This window comes from Vicia villosa, linkage group LG4 (genome assembly GCF_029867415.1).
Source record: "Vicia villosa cultivar HV-30 ecotype Madison, WI linkage group LG4, Vvil1.0, whole genome shotgun sequence".
Lineage (NCBI taxonomy): Eukaryota > Viridiplantae > Streptophyta > Magnoliopsida > Fabales > Fabaceae > Vicia > Vicia villosa.
Window position 1 is genome coordinate 159,548,944 of NC_081183.1, and position 14,359 is coordinate 159,563,302.

The window sequence follows — 14,359 nt, forward strand, 5'->3', positions numbered from 1 at the left end:
ATAATGGTGTCTTTTATTGTCCTTGTGTTGTTTGCGTAAATATCAATAAACTGTCGAAAAAAATATGCTATCACCTATCACTACGCCAAATAAGCTATTTAATAGCGTTTAATTTTATTTTTGATAGCACTTAAAAGCGCTATTAACCGCGCCGCTATTGTAAACGTTTTTTTTAATAGCACTTTAAAAGCGCTATTATAAAGTAACAGTTTTTAATAGCGTTTTGTGACAAAGTGCTATTATAGATATGTTTTATCCTTTTCAATATCACTTTTTTTAAAAGTGCTATTAAATTAGGCGATACAAAATATCAATTTTGGCGTAGTGTATGTTGTGATGGAATACGTCAAAATTATACAACATAGACGTGGCATGGAGAAGTGGATAATAATCAAAATGAGACGTCACAAAATGATGAAGATATGGATGATCGAATAGAAGATATGATCTGTGATATAGGAGAATCACCTTATATGAAAGTCCATATTTATGATACTTTATCCAGTTCCAAAGATGCGCCTTTATATAAAGGGTGCATCAGTTTTACACGATTGTTTGTGTAATCTCCGAAAATTTAATTAATTATTTAATTAAATATTTTGGAGTATTTTCGAAATTAATTGTTGAAAAGTATTGAAGTTGGGAATTAATCGGTGTATCTTTATGAAATATTATTTAATTGATGGATTGACGAAGTTGTGGAAAAATAATATTGGATTATAAATGAGAAATTTATATTGAACTAAGTATGGTAGTGGTAGTAAATTGGAGGTGTGCTAATAATAGGCCCATTAAGGAGTTTATGAGAAAATATTATTATTTGGTTTATCAGGTTAAAGGAATAAAAGAATAGAAAATTAGGTTTTGTTGGTAGAATAAGGGTTTGTGAGAAAAAGGAAGTATGTTATGCATATAGAGAGGAAAAAGAAGAAGCCATGGAAAATTGATCGAGGCCGTTGCAGGGCAAAGGTTGAAGCCATGGAAAAGCTTGGATGCTACCGGAATTAGAGAGCGTCCTTCAATCCGAGGTAAGGGTGTGGCTCAATCTCTATAATCAGGTATATGAAAGACTGTATGTGGGATTATATAATTTCTGCTACTATGTACTCCCTCCGGCCTTATTTATAAGCAAAGATTCCTTTTTTAGGTTCATTGAATAATGAATGTATCCGGTCTATTATATAGACCAAATACATTCATTACTCAATGAACCTAAAAAAGGAATTTTTGCTTATAAATAAGGTCGAAGGGCGTATAGATTGAATCTGATAAAATTCCTGTGCATCGATGGACTGTGTTAAGATGTTGTGCTTGTGTTGCTACTGTTTGTTGTTGTTCTATCACGAATTAAATGGTATACATTGTGTTGGTGTTGATTGTGTTGGGTTGTTTAAGGGTGTGCATGAATTGTTTGTCGAGTATGATATATTGGGATTCTGGGAAAATTATTAATGCTGTTAATTTTATTTGTCTGTGGAATTGATAATATGTTTAAGAAATGGTTCTATGATTCATTTAAATCGTATTGCTGTTACTAAGTTGTTGAGACTGTTAATCGGGGCTTTAAAACTGGGTAAATAGAAGAAAAGTGACCGAAGGAAGTGGCAGGAAAAGAAAAAATAATAATAGAAGAAGAAAAGAATTTGGGGAGAGGGCCACACTGCTATGGCATGGGTGACCCACCCTTGGAACATATCTATGGCGCGGGCCCCTTGAATGAGGGATGGGCGCCCCAGCCATCACTTGTTTTTTTTTCTAATTCATAATTTTGCTCACTGTATCTCTTTAATTGGCATAAATAATATATATGTATTTTAATTAAGATAGTATATTCATAAAGGTACCAGAGGTAGTTATCAGTAGTAGCATAAGGGATTAAAATAAATTACAGGTTGATATATTACGGTGGTAAGTTGATTAGTCTAGTTAGTTGCAAAGTGTTGCATTATAATAGTAAATTAAATTGGTGACAAAGTTAGTTCGGCAAATTGTAGGGCGGTCATACTGCTTTTATTTAAGTTAATATTAGACTGAGAATTAAAATAGTAGGATTAGCAAAAGGTAGGAGAAGTATTTTACTAGTAGGAAACAACAGTAGTTGATGTACACATTTTGGTAGTTTAGCAGAAGAAATAGGTGGAGTAGCAGCAAGAATAATGGAGCAGTATAGTTAATAACAGGAATATAATTTAGTAGCATTTGAGATTTAATATCAGGGATTAAATAAATAGAAATGGTGGGAATTAGTAGTACTACTAGAGGTTGATGAAATCAACACCGAATAGTAATATTAGTAGTTTTAATCGGTATAATTGTTTAACCGAAATTAGTAGAAATTTGGCAGAAATAATTCATAAATGGTTGTAGTTATTTTTGGTTGGTTTGATGTAGGGAATTGGTCGAATAGGTAGAATTAAATGGTAAAATTAGTTGTCCGGTATTAGTTGAAAATTGTCGGAGTAGTTTGTATGTATTTATAGATATTATTGGTGGTCTTGTTTTGTTGAAACTACGTCGAATAAGTTGATTTGCATGTATAGTTGAATAAGTTGTTTTGTCCCGATGTATGGACCTTATTAAGTTGCAGGTCCTATGACCAATGTTATTTGCGTTGAGCTGTTGTTATAAATTGTTGTTAATAAGTCGATTAATTTGTAGGTCTATGACCAGTGTTGAAGCGACGTTGAGTACCTCTATTTATTGGTACAATGTTGATGTAGGCCTATGCCTTGCGATGATTATTGTTGTTGTATGTGATTGTTGCATTCATACATTTGCATCTTTGAGTTGGCCTGGATTGACAAAATTTTTAAGTTGGAGCTATGCTCACCATGTTGGCCTAAATAGGCAAATTAGCGACGAAGGCTTATGCTTTGATGCGGCAAGTATCAGATATGCCTAAGAGGGGGGGTGAATTAGGTTTTCAAAAATAATCGGTTTTATGAGAATGTCTTTACTAACTTTTTGGTTAAGTGTTTGAAGGCTTTTGATGGTTTTTATCTTTTTCTTGGTAATGGAGATGAAAGCGGTAAAAGCGGAAAGATAAAGAACACAACGATATATACTGGTTCCCCTCACAATCCGAGAGTACTCCAGTCCCCTTTCAAACACGAAAGAGATTTCACTATAGTTAGAATGATTGCATAAGCCTATGCCTACTATCTAACCTATAGGGTGATCAAAGGTTCTTAACACCTTTAAGATCAATCAACACTAATGTGGATGAAGAACAATCCTCTTCAAACACAACACTTACTTCCAACAATCCTGGATAGTAAGGAAAAAATATTCTTTGAATTTTTACAAGAGTTTTTGTATGAAGTTTGTAGAGCAATATCAGTCTTGGATTGATCTTCTTCTTCAAATAAAAAATTCTCAAAATAAATATAAGTGTTCACAATGTATGCATGAAACTTTGAATGAATTTTCAATGAAAATGTGTATAGAAAGTTTCACTTGAAAATAAGTATTTGATGAACACTTGGAAATATTGAAAGATGAAGATTATGAAATTTATGAATTGTTAATGAAGAAGGTGATTAATGATTATGAAAGATGTAGTATATATAATGTGTTAAACACCTCTTTTAATGGTTATTTTTCCATGAAACAATGCAATGATTAAGTGGTAAGAAAACAAATTCGTTTGAATGAAATCATGCAATGGAAAAACACCATGGTTCAGTAGGAACCGGTTCCTACCTGGGACAACCCGGTTCCTGCTGAACGTTACAGCAGAAAAATTGAATTTTGAACTGAGGAACCGGTTCCCACCTAGGGACAACCCGGTTCCAAGTAGTAAAACACAGAACTGATGAAAATGAGAATGCTGGGAACCGGTTCCCCCATAGGGACAACCCGGTTCCTAAAACCTTTATTTTGGATTTTACATATGAAAAAGGTTTTAAATGAACTTTTTAATATATGAAACTTATAGATGATTATGATATGCATGGAAATATATTTGTGAACAATTATTTGTCAAAGTGAGTATTGTTTATACCTTTGACGCTTTAGCTCGATTCTTGAATCTTCACAATTTCTACAAGACTTTGAAATGATGTGTTTTTGCTTAAGACTTGAAATTCTTTTTGCACATCCTTTATGAAAGCTTGATGTCCACATTATCTTCATCAAAACCACAATATGCTTGTGAAGCTTTGCAATTACATTCTCCCCCTTTTTGATGATGACAACCAAGTCTTGAAATGTTCTTTTTTTTTTTGAAAAAGTTGTTTTGTGCTTTGAAAATATGTTGAATAATGCAAGGCTCCCCCTATGTTAGTGACTCCCCCTAAATCCATGATTTCTTTGATTTATGGTGATGAGTTCATTTGATGTTATGGCCTGCATTTCTCTTTTAAAAACAAAACAACAACAAAACACATGCATATTTCTTCTCCCCCTTTGTTATTATCAAAAAGGATGGGGAAAAAGATAGAATATATATGAAACATAAACATAACACAATTTGAAACAACATAAACATAACACATAATAAACGATACGATACGTAGTTTTTTACGTTTACAACACAAAACATAAATAAATAATCCTAAAGGTCAACTTTGATACAATTTGAATGGAGCAAAGCTTGTTGAACATCATCTCCATTGTATAGCCACCTTCGGGAGGTTGAGGAATTTGTGGCACGGTTGGCTCAAGGTCAACTTTGTAGAAGAATCTACCTTCACGATCCGTAACAATTCCGGTATTCTTAAGAGCGGTGGCGGTGGTGATAGCACACTCTTGTTCATCCATAGTCTTCTTCGGTTCCCTTTGGAGGAGGACACCGGCATTCCGAACAATGTGAGAAATTGCCCTTGCATATGGCAAGCCTCCTTTAAGAGAAGCCATAAGTTGCATGTGGCGCATAATTGAAAGAGCCCAATTTACTTCAATGCCACGTCTTAGAGCAACCAAGACCATTAATTCGAACTCATTGATCCTGGAATGGTTAGAATTCTTTGGAAACAAAACATAAGCAATGATAAGATGGAGCATCCTATCACTTACTGATAGACTTGAACCGAACATATTGAACTTGTTAGCGAGTTGTTGGCGAACCGAATCACGTTGAGTAGGTCGGCACATATCAACAAAAGTATCAATCTTGCTATATGGTAGCCATTCTTCCGGAATGTTACCTTGAAGGAGCACTAAACCTGTAGATGGAATTCCTAACATTTTCCCGAATTCCTCAACATCTAAACATATTTATTTTCTTGAAACTTCAGACAACAAAGTGAAATCACCAAAATCATCGGTCACTATCTTAAGGTTATGGTAAAATTCTCTAACCAAATCCGGGTAATAATCACCATGGTCAAGCACAAAATTAGCTACCCCTGCATTAGCTAGCCTAGCCGGAAAATTGAAGTTGTGATTAGGAAAGTCAGGGAGATTACTGTACTTTGCCTGAAGGAGATTCCGACTATGAGTGTTGAATGTGAGTCTCCGACTCTTGAAAGTTGGATGGATCTCTTGAGGCTCTTCACTTGATTCACCAACTTTGTTCTTCCCTTTAGCATTTCTTATAGCTCTTGGTGCCATGGTTGAGAGTTAGGGTTTTGGTTTAGGATATTTGGATTTGTAGAATGGAAGATTATTTGAGTGATATATGTGAAAGAGTGGAGGATTATATATTGGTTTGAGATAGTGGGTAATTTAAGTTTGAGAGTTATGGTGAGATAATGGAGTTTTAATGAGTTTGACAATGGAGGTGGAAGGGTTGGAGAAGATGAAGATGAATGTTGAATGAGAGTGAATGTGAGTAAATGAGTGTAAATGTGTGGTGTTAAGAAATATAGTATGCATTGAATAAAAATAAGATAAATAAAAGAAAATAACAAAACAATGCTAGCCACACATCTTGTTTTCGTAACAGCCAAAAGATAAAAGAAAATCTGAAAAAATCTGCGTGGGAACCGGTTCGTCCCACATGGGAACCGGTTCCTGAGACACACAAAAACTTCGCCTCTGGTTTTTACTACGGGGAACCGGTTCCTCCCTACATGGGAACCGGTTCTTGGACAGAAAAAGTCCAAAAACTTAAATTTTATGAAATGGAAAGGATATATATCATACATAAACATCAAGACATAATATATGAACATTCATAAAGCACCTTTTGACACATAAAATGTTAGAAATGTGTACCTTTTGATTTATGATAATGAATAACACATTTAAACATCACCTTCATCTAAAATTCCAAGCTCTCGTCGAATTTTGTAAAACGATTCTTTTGGGAGAGGCTTGGTGAAGATATCTGCAAGTTGATTATGAGTATCTACAAAAGTGACTTCAACATCTCCTTTAAGCACATGATCGCGAAGAAAATGATGTCGAATGTCTATGTGTTTGGTTCTTGAATGCATGACCGGATTCTTTGTAATATTTATAGCACTTGTATTGTCGCATCGAAGAGGAATGCATCCGAGATCAAGTCTGTAGTCACGAAGTTGTTGCTTAAGCCAAAGAATTTGTGCACAACAACTACCTGTTGCTATGTATTCTACTTCGGCCGTACTAAGAGAAACACATGCTTGCTTTTTACAAGCCCATGGTACTAATGCATTTCCAAGAATGTGACACGTACCACTTGTGCTTTTACGATCAGTTTTACAACCTGCATAATCCGCGTCAGAATAACCAATTAAATTGCAAATACAACCTTTAGGGTACCATAGCCCAACGTTGGTTGTTCCTTTGAGACACTTCATGATTCTTTTAACCGCCATAAGATGTGATTCCTTTGGGTTTGCTTGAAAGCGAGCACAAAGACAAACACTAAACATTATGTCAGGACGGCTTGCCGTCAAATACAATAAAGAACCAATCATACCTCGATACTTAGTAATATCAATTGGAGTACCGGATTCATCTTGATCAATATATGTACCGGAGCCCATTGGATTCATTGCTTTACAATTATCCATATCAAACTTTTTTCAATAATTCTTTACAATATTTGGATTGATTGATAAAGATTCCATCTTTGAGTTGCTTAATTTGTAGTCCAAGAAAGTAGTTTATCTTTCCCATCATAGACATCTCGAATTCTCCTTGCATCATCAATGAGAATTCCTCACACATTTCTTTGTTAGTTGATCCAAAAATGATATCATCAACATAGACTTGAACCAATAAAGTGTTACTCTTGATTTTCTTAATGAACAAAGTTTTATCAACCTTACCCTTTTCGAAACCCTTTTCACACAAAAAATTGCTAAGTATATCATACTATGCTCTTGGTGCTTGCTTTAAGCCATAGAGAGCCTTTCTCAACTTAAAGACATGTGTAGGATTCTTGAAGTCTTCAAATCCCGGGGGTTGTTTGACATAGACTTCTCCATTAATGTAGCCATTCAAGAATGCGCTCTTGATGTCCATTTGATAAAGCTAAAAATTTAATGAACATGCATAAGCAAGTAAAAGACGAATAGCTTCTAACCTTGCAACCGGAGCAAATATTTCTTCAAAGTCGATTCCTTCTTCTTGATTGTAACCTTGGGCCACCAATCTTGCTTTGTTTCGAACAATTATATCATTCTCATCAAGTTTGTTCTTAAACACCCATCAAGTACCTATGATGTGTTTATTATTTGGTCTAGGAACAAGTTCCCAAACTTGATTTCTCTCGAATTGATTTAATTCTTCTTGCATTGGATTTATCCATTGATCATCTCCGAAGGCTTCATCAACTTTGGAAGGTTCAATTTGAGAAACAAAAGCCATGTGTAAGCAAGCATCTTTGAAATTTAATCTTGTTGCAACTCCTTGGCTACTATCTCCAATAACTTTATCAATAGGATGATCTCTATGAGTTCTCTATTCTTTTGGTAGATCATTGGTGTTTGATTCTTGTTGTACACTTTCTTGTTGAAGACTTTCTTGTTGAACACTTTCTTGTTGAACTTCCGGTGCCTTCACAATTGTTTCATTTGAAAGTTCTTCCGGGGGTAAATCTAAAGGATCATCATCATCACAAACAACTATTTCCTCTTTGGAGGTGTTAGTCTCATCAAAAGATACATGCATGGATTCTTCAATAGTTAAAGTTCTTTTATTATAAATTCTATATGCTTTACTAGAAAGAGAATAACCAAAAAATATACCTTCGTCGGATTTCTCATCAAACTTACCAATATTGTCTTTGTCATTATTGAGAACAAAGCACTTGCATCCAAAAATGTGAAAGTGAGCAATGTTTTGCCTTCTTCCTTTGAAGAGTTCATATGGAGTCTTCTTTAAGCTAGGTCTAATGATTACTCGATTTCCAACATAACATGCCGTACTAACCGCATCCGCCAAAAATATTTAGGAAGATTTGCATCACCAAGAATTGTTCTTGCAAGTTCCACAAGAAACCTATTTTTCCTTTCAACTACTCCATTTTGTTGTGGAGTTCTTGGTGCTGAAAAATTATGAGAGATACCATGTTCTTCACAAAATTCTTCAAAAGATGCATTTTGAAACTCTCCACCATGATCACTTTTATGGATACAATCTTTAATGACTTTTCATTTTGGATTTGTTTTGCATACTTCTTAAAGGCTTTAAAAGCATCACTTTTCTGCACAAGAAACAAAGTCCAAGAATATCTAGAATAATCATCAACAATAACTAAAGCGTATACACTACCTCCGAAGCTTCTTGTCCTTGATGGACCAAATAAATCCATATGCAACAATTGAAGTGGTCTTGTTGTAGTCACCACATTCTTTGGTTTGAAAGATGATTTGGTTTGCTTTCCCTTTTGACATGCATCACATAATTTATCCTTGACAAACTTAATCTTAGGTAAGCCAATAATAAGATCCTGTTTGGTTAACTTATTTAAATGATCCATAAGAATATGGGCTGCTCTTTTATGCCATAACCATGATTCATTATTGTTTACCAAAAGACATTTTACTTTCAAAGATAAATCATTTAAAGAAATCATAAAAATGTTATTAATTCTTGTACCTTTGAGTTTTACCTCATTGGTGACTTCATCGATGATCAAGCATTCCTCTTTGGTGAACTTGATCTTGAAGCCTTTGTCACAAAGTTGGCTAATGCTTAGAAGATTATGCTTTAGTCCTTCAACATAAAGAACATCTTCAATTGATGTAAAAGGTGGTTCACCAACTTTGCCTTTGCCAAGAATTCTTCCCTTATTGTTGTCTCCATAAGTGACAAAACCCTTGGCCTTTAACCTTAGATCTGAAAATTGGTTTAGGTCTCCCGTCATATGCTTTGAACAACCACTATCTAGATACCATAAGTTTGAGGTGGTCTTCAAGCATGCCTACAAAACAAATTAAGTTTTGTTAGGTACCCAAGTGGCTTTGGGTCCATCATAGTTAGTTCCTTTCTTTACCCATACATAATGTCCACTAGGTACACTAAAGTTTCTTACATAACAAGCATTGGGTGTGTGACCAATAATACCACAATAAAAACAAGTAGGTTCAAAGTTACTTCTATATCTAGGAGGATAAGATTTCTTCTTAACAAAGTTCTTCCTTTTAGGATAATGTTGCATTACTTTAGGCTTTTTCACTTTCTCTTGAATTGGTTGGTTACTAGCTTTGACAAAGATAGTCTTGCTGGAACATGGTTTATCAAATTTAGAAAAGCCAAGTCCGCTTTTATCATTGGAGTATCTTTGTGTGCTAAGAACATTTTCCAATCCAATTTGCCCTTTTTCATATCTTTCTAAAACACGTTTTAATTGGACAATTTGGAAGGAAAGTGATTCACAATTCTTGCATGCAACATTATCTTCTTGAACACTAATCATTTTTTCTTTGTCATCTTTATGTTCTACTTCAATTATCTTAACCTTCTCTTCTAAAGATGATATTATTTTCTTTTGAGATGAGATAGTTTTATAGAGAATTTTGCATTCTTTTAATAATTCATCTATTGCAGCTTGTGCACCATTATCAAAGAGAGAATCATCATAACTAACCTCGCCTTCTTCATCGTCGGAGTGGTGTGATGCCATTAGTGCTAGGTTTGCACTTTCGTCACTATCGGAGTCCGATGAGGAACTTACTTCATTATCTTCCCATGCTATGTAGGCCTTTTTATTTTTGAACTCCTTTTTGCCTTTGAATCCATTCTTCTTCGAAAGCTTTGGACATTCCGGATTTATGTGTCCTTGTTTCCCACATTCATAGCATGTAACTTCTTGTGATGAAGTGGATGCTTCTTTATCCTTATGCTTTGAGAATTTCTTTCTTTTGACATAGTTAGTATTATCAATATTATTTTTATTACCAAAAAATTTGCCTAACCTTTTTACAAGAAGCAAGAAGTTTTCATCTTCATCCGATGCATCTTTCATTTTGTTTTCTTTTGAATCTACCTTTAGTGCAACGCCTTTGGATTTCTTCTCTAAGTTCTCATGCTTTTCCAATCTTCCAAGTTCCGTCTCATATTCTTGAAGTTTTCCAAATAGTGTTGCGGAAGTAAATTTTGATAAATTTTTCTTTTCGGATATCGCCGTTACTTTTGGTTGCCACTCCCTTTTCAAAGATCTGAGCACTTTAAGATTAAGTTCTTCGGTAGTAAGAGTCTTACCAAGTGCCTTCAAGTGATTTGTCAAATGTACGAATCGTTTTTGCAGATCGAGAATAGTTTCTCCGGGCTTCATTCTAAACAGTTTGTACTCTTGGCTTAAAGTATTCAATCTTGATCTTTTAACTTCAGTGGTACCTTCATGAGTTTCTACAAGAGTATCCCATATTTACTTTGATGTTGTACATGCCGATACTCGGAAAAATTCATCCATACTAAGAGCACCTTGAAGAAGATTGACCGCCTTTTTGTCAGCAAGAACCCTTTTTCTATCATTATCATCCCATGACGCTTTAGGTTTCTCCGATCCAACACCATTAACGACCGTTATAGGGACATGAGGACCTTGTAGGACAGCCTCCCAAGCTTCTTCTCCTTGTGCTTCTAGATGAGCCTTCATTCGGATTTTCCAAAAGTCAAAATATTCACCACAAAACAATGGAGGCTTGTTGTTAGAACCACCATCTTTGAAAACAGGATTTTGATTTGCGGAAGCCATTCTGGATCTTTAGGAACAAGTTACCTATAACTTGCTCTGATGCCAAATGTAAGTATCAGATATGCCTAAGAGGGGGAGGGGTGAATTAGGTTTTCAAAAATAATCGGTTTTATGAGAATGTCTTTACTAACTTTTTGGTTAAGTGTTTGAAGGCTTTTGATGGTTTTTATCTTTTTCTTGGTAATGGAGATGAAAGCGGTAAAAGAGGAAAGATAAAGAACACAACGATATATACTGGTTCCCCTCACAATCCGAGAGTACTCCAGTCCCCTTTCAAACACGAAAGAGATTTCACTATAGTTAGAATGATTGTACAAGCCTATGCCTACTATCTAACCTATAGGGTGATCAAAGGTTCTTAACACCTTTAAGATCAATCAACACTAATGTGGATGAAGAACAATCCTCTTCAAACACAACACTTACTTCCAACAATCCTAGATAGTAAGGAAAAAATATTCTTTGAATTTTTACAAGAGTTTTTGTATGAAGTTTGTAGAGCAATATCAATCTTGGATTGATCTTCTTCTTCAAATAAACAATTCTCAAAATGAATATAAGTGTTCACAATGTATGCATGAAACTTTGAATGAATTTTCAATGAAAATGTGTATAGAAAGTTTCACTTGAAAATAAGTATTTGATGAACACTTGGAAATATTGAAAGATGAAGATTATGAAATTTATGAATTGTTAATGAAGAAGGTGATTAATGATTATGAAAGATGTAGTATATATAATGTGTTAAACACCTCTTTGAATGGTTATTTTTCCATGAAACAATGAAATGATTAAGTGGTAAGAAAACAAATTCGTTTGAATGAAATCATGCAATGGAAAAACACACTGGTTCAGTAGGAACCGGTTCCTACCTGGGACAACCCGGTTCCTGCTGAACGTTACAACATAAAAATTGAATTTTGAACTGAGGAACCGGTTCCCACCTAGGGACAACCCGGTTCCAAGTAGTAAAACACAGATCTGATGAAAATGAGAATGCTGGGAACCGGTTCCCCCATAGGGACAACCCGGTTCCTAAAACCATTATTTTGGATTTTACATATGAAAAAGGTTTTAAATGAACTTTTTAATATATGAAACTTATAGATGATTATGATATGCATGGAAATATATTTGTGAACAATTATATGTCAAAGTGAGTATTGTTTATACCTTTGATGCTTTAGCTCGATTCTTGAATCTTCACAATTTCTACAAGACTTTGAAATGATGTGTTTTTGCTTAAGACTTGAAATTATTTTTGCACATCCTTTATGAAAGCTTGATGTCCACATTGTCTTCATCAAAACCACAATATGCTTGAGAAGCTTTGCAATTACATATGCCTCAATAAACTAACAATTTTTAAGTTAGGAGTTCTGCTCTAATGGTACCACATGCATGTGCATAGTTGAGTCGCATCTTGAGTTGTATGTTAAAGTTGTGGTTGTTGTTGAATTGTGATAAATTGAAGTTGTATATTATAAGTTGTTATGTTGATGTGTCAATTGATTTAAGTTATTGTTGTTATTAAGTTGTTTTGATCTAAGTTGTTTGTCGGTTGTTGTATAATTGGTGTTATAAAATGGTGAAATTTATATGATTCTAATCTAATATACTGTTTATCATACACTTGTTTATATTGGTTGATATCTCACCCTTTCATTTGTTTCGCCGTTGCCTTTATAGTGGTAACGTGCATGTATTCGAGAATTACGAATTAATTGTTGTTAGCCCAAGTCGGTCTAGTTGCTTTGATACGTAGCACTCGGGGAGATGAATGATATTTTTTCTATGTTGTTGTTACTACTCTAGTTGTTGAATAATTATAAAGTTGAAATTTATTTTAGTTGAATAAAGTTGTAAATGATTTCTAAGTTGAAAGTTGTGATTCCACTGCGTAATTAATAAAAAGGTGGTTATTTTTCCATATGAATAAAGTATGTTGTAAGTTCTTCTACCAAAAGCTATGTATCTATGTTACTTGCAATACATGTTGATTATTTTATGTTGAAAATGTGATATCCCATTGTTTTGTCGAAATTTTATCACTCTAATGTTATTATTATTACCGGGTAGAAATGGGGTGTTACAGTCTGCGTTGTTAAAATTGTTTAATCTGAAGGAGAAAAGCGGGTGATCGGATAAAAGTTTCACATAATTACTTGATTTGTTGAAACAAATGCTACCAAAAGATAACAATTTGTCGGATCATTGTTATGAGGACTATAATAACTTATGAAGATTCAATCAAACCTTAAAGTTTAAAGCCATGCAAGAAGATAAAGATGCACAAGATGGTTTGTTCAAAAGCTCTTCCTCTTAATCAAGCTAATGAAATAGGGTTTGATGATTCTCTGATGGTGGCATCTAACTTAAAGATACCTAAAGCCTCATATCCAAGAAGACTCAAGCATGTGCTTATATAATTGTTTTATTTGACAAAGTCTTGATGGTTTAGAGTATGAAAGAGAGGAAGAATGAAAGTCCGCCTGATTGTGTCTTAGTGATCAGTGTTTTTGTAAAAACACCAAGTGTCTGATTGTGTCCGAGTGATCAATGTTTTTGTAACAAAACACACACACACATGCTCACACTAAAATCATTTTAAAAGCCTCTATATCTCAAAGAAAACAACCTAAAATAATTTTAGAGCCTGACCAGATGAATTAGTTTAGTGCAAACAATGTCTGTAATCAATTAGGTTATTGCAAATAATGCCCGTAATAAAATGTGAGCATATTTCCAATCGACTGGGTTAGTGCAAAAGTGTTCATAATTAATTGTGGCAACATCTTAAAGAAGAGCAATGGCTATATTTGAAAAACTTCCAAAATGGACATTTGTAATCAATTATTTTAGGTTATCTGATCGATTAGGATAGTGACTCAATCGAATGGGACATTAAATTGGCCCATGGATCTTTAACATTTTTGTGTCAACCTCTAGCCTATAAATAGATGTCTATGCCTTCACATTTTCACATTCAGAATTGTGAGTTATCTGACTTTTCTAACTCTCTCCCTAAAATATTTTTCTACTTTCTCTCATTTGAATTTAGCCATTTCGCTTAAGAAATTCCTTGTGTTTATGTGAGTAAATTTTTATTTCTGAAAAGGGTATATTTGTAAATTCAACAAGAGATATTCTCTTGGTTGAATAATTTTTCTTAAGGGAGTGTTTGTTTGGGTTCAAAGCTAAACCCGTTAAAAGCTTTCTTTGGGAAGAGATGTGTCGTAGGTCAGCCACGGTACTGAAGCGGTTACTACTCAGGTCCACCTACTT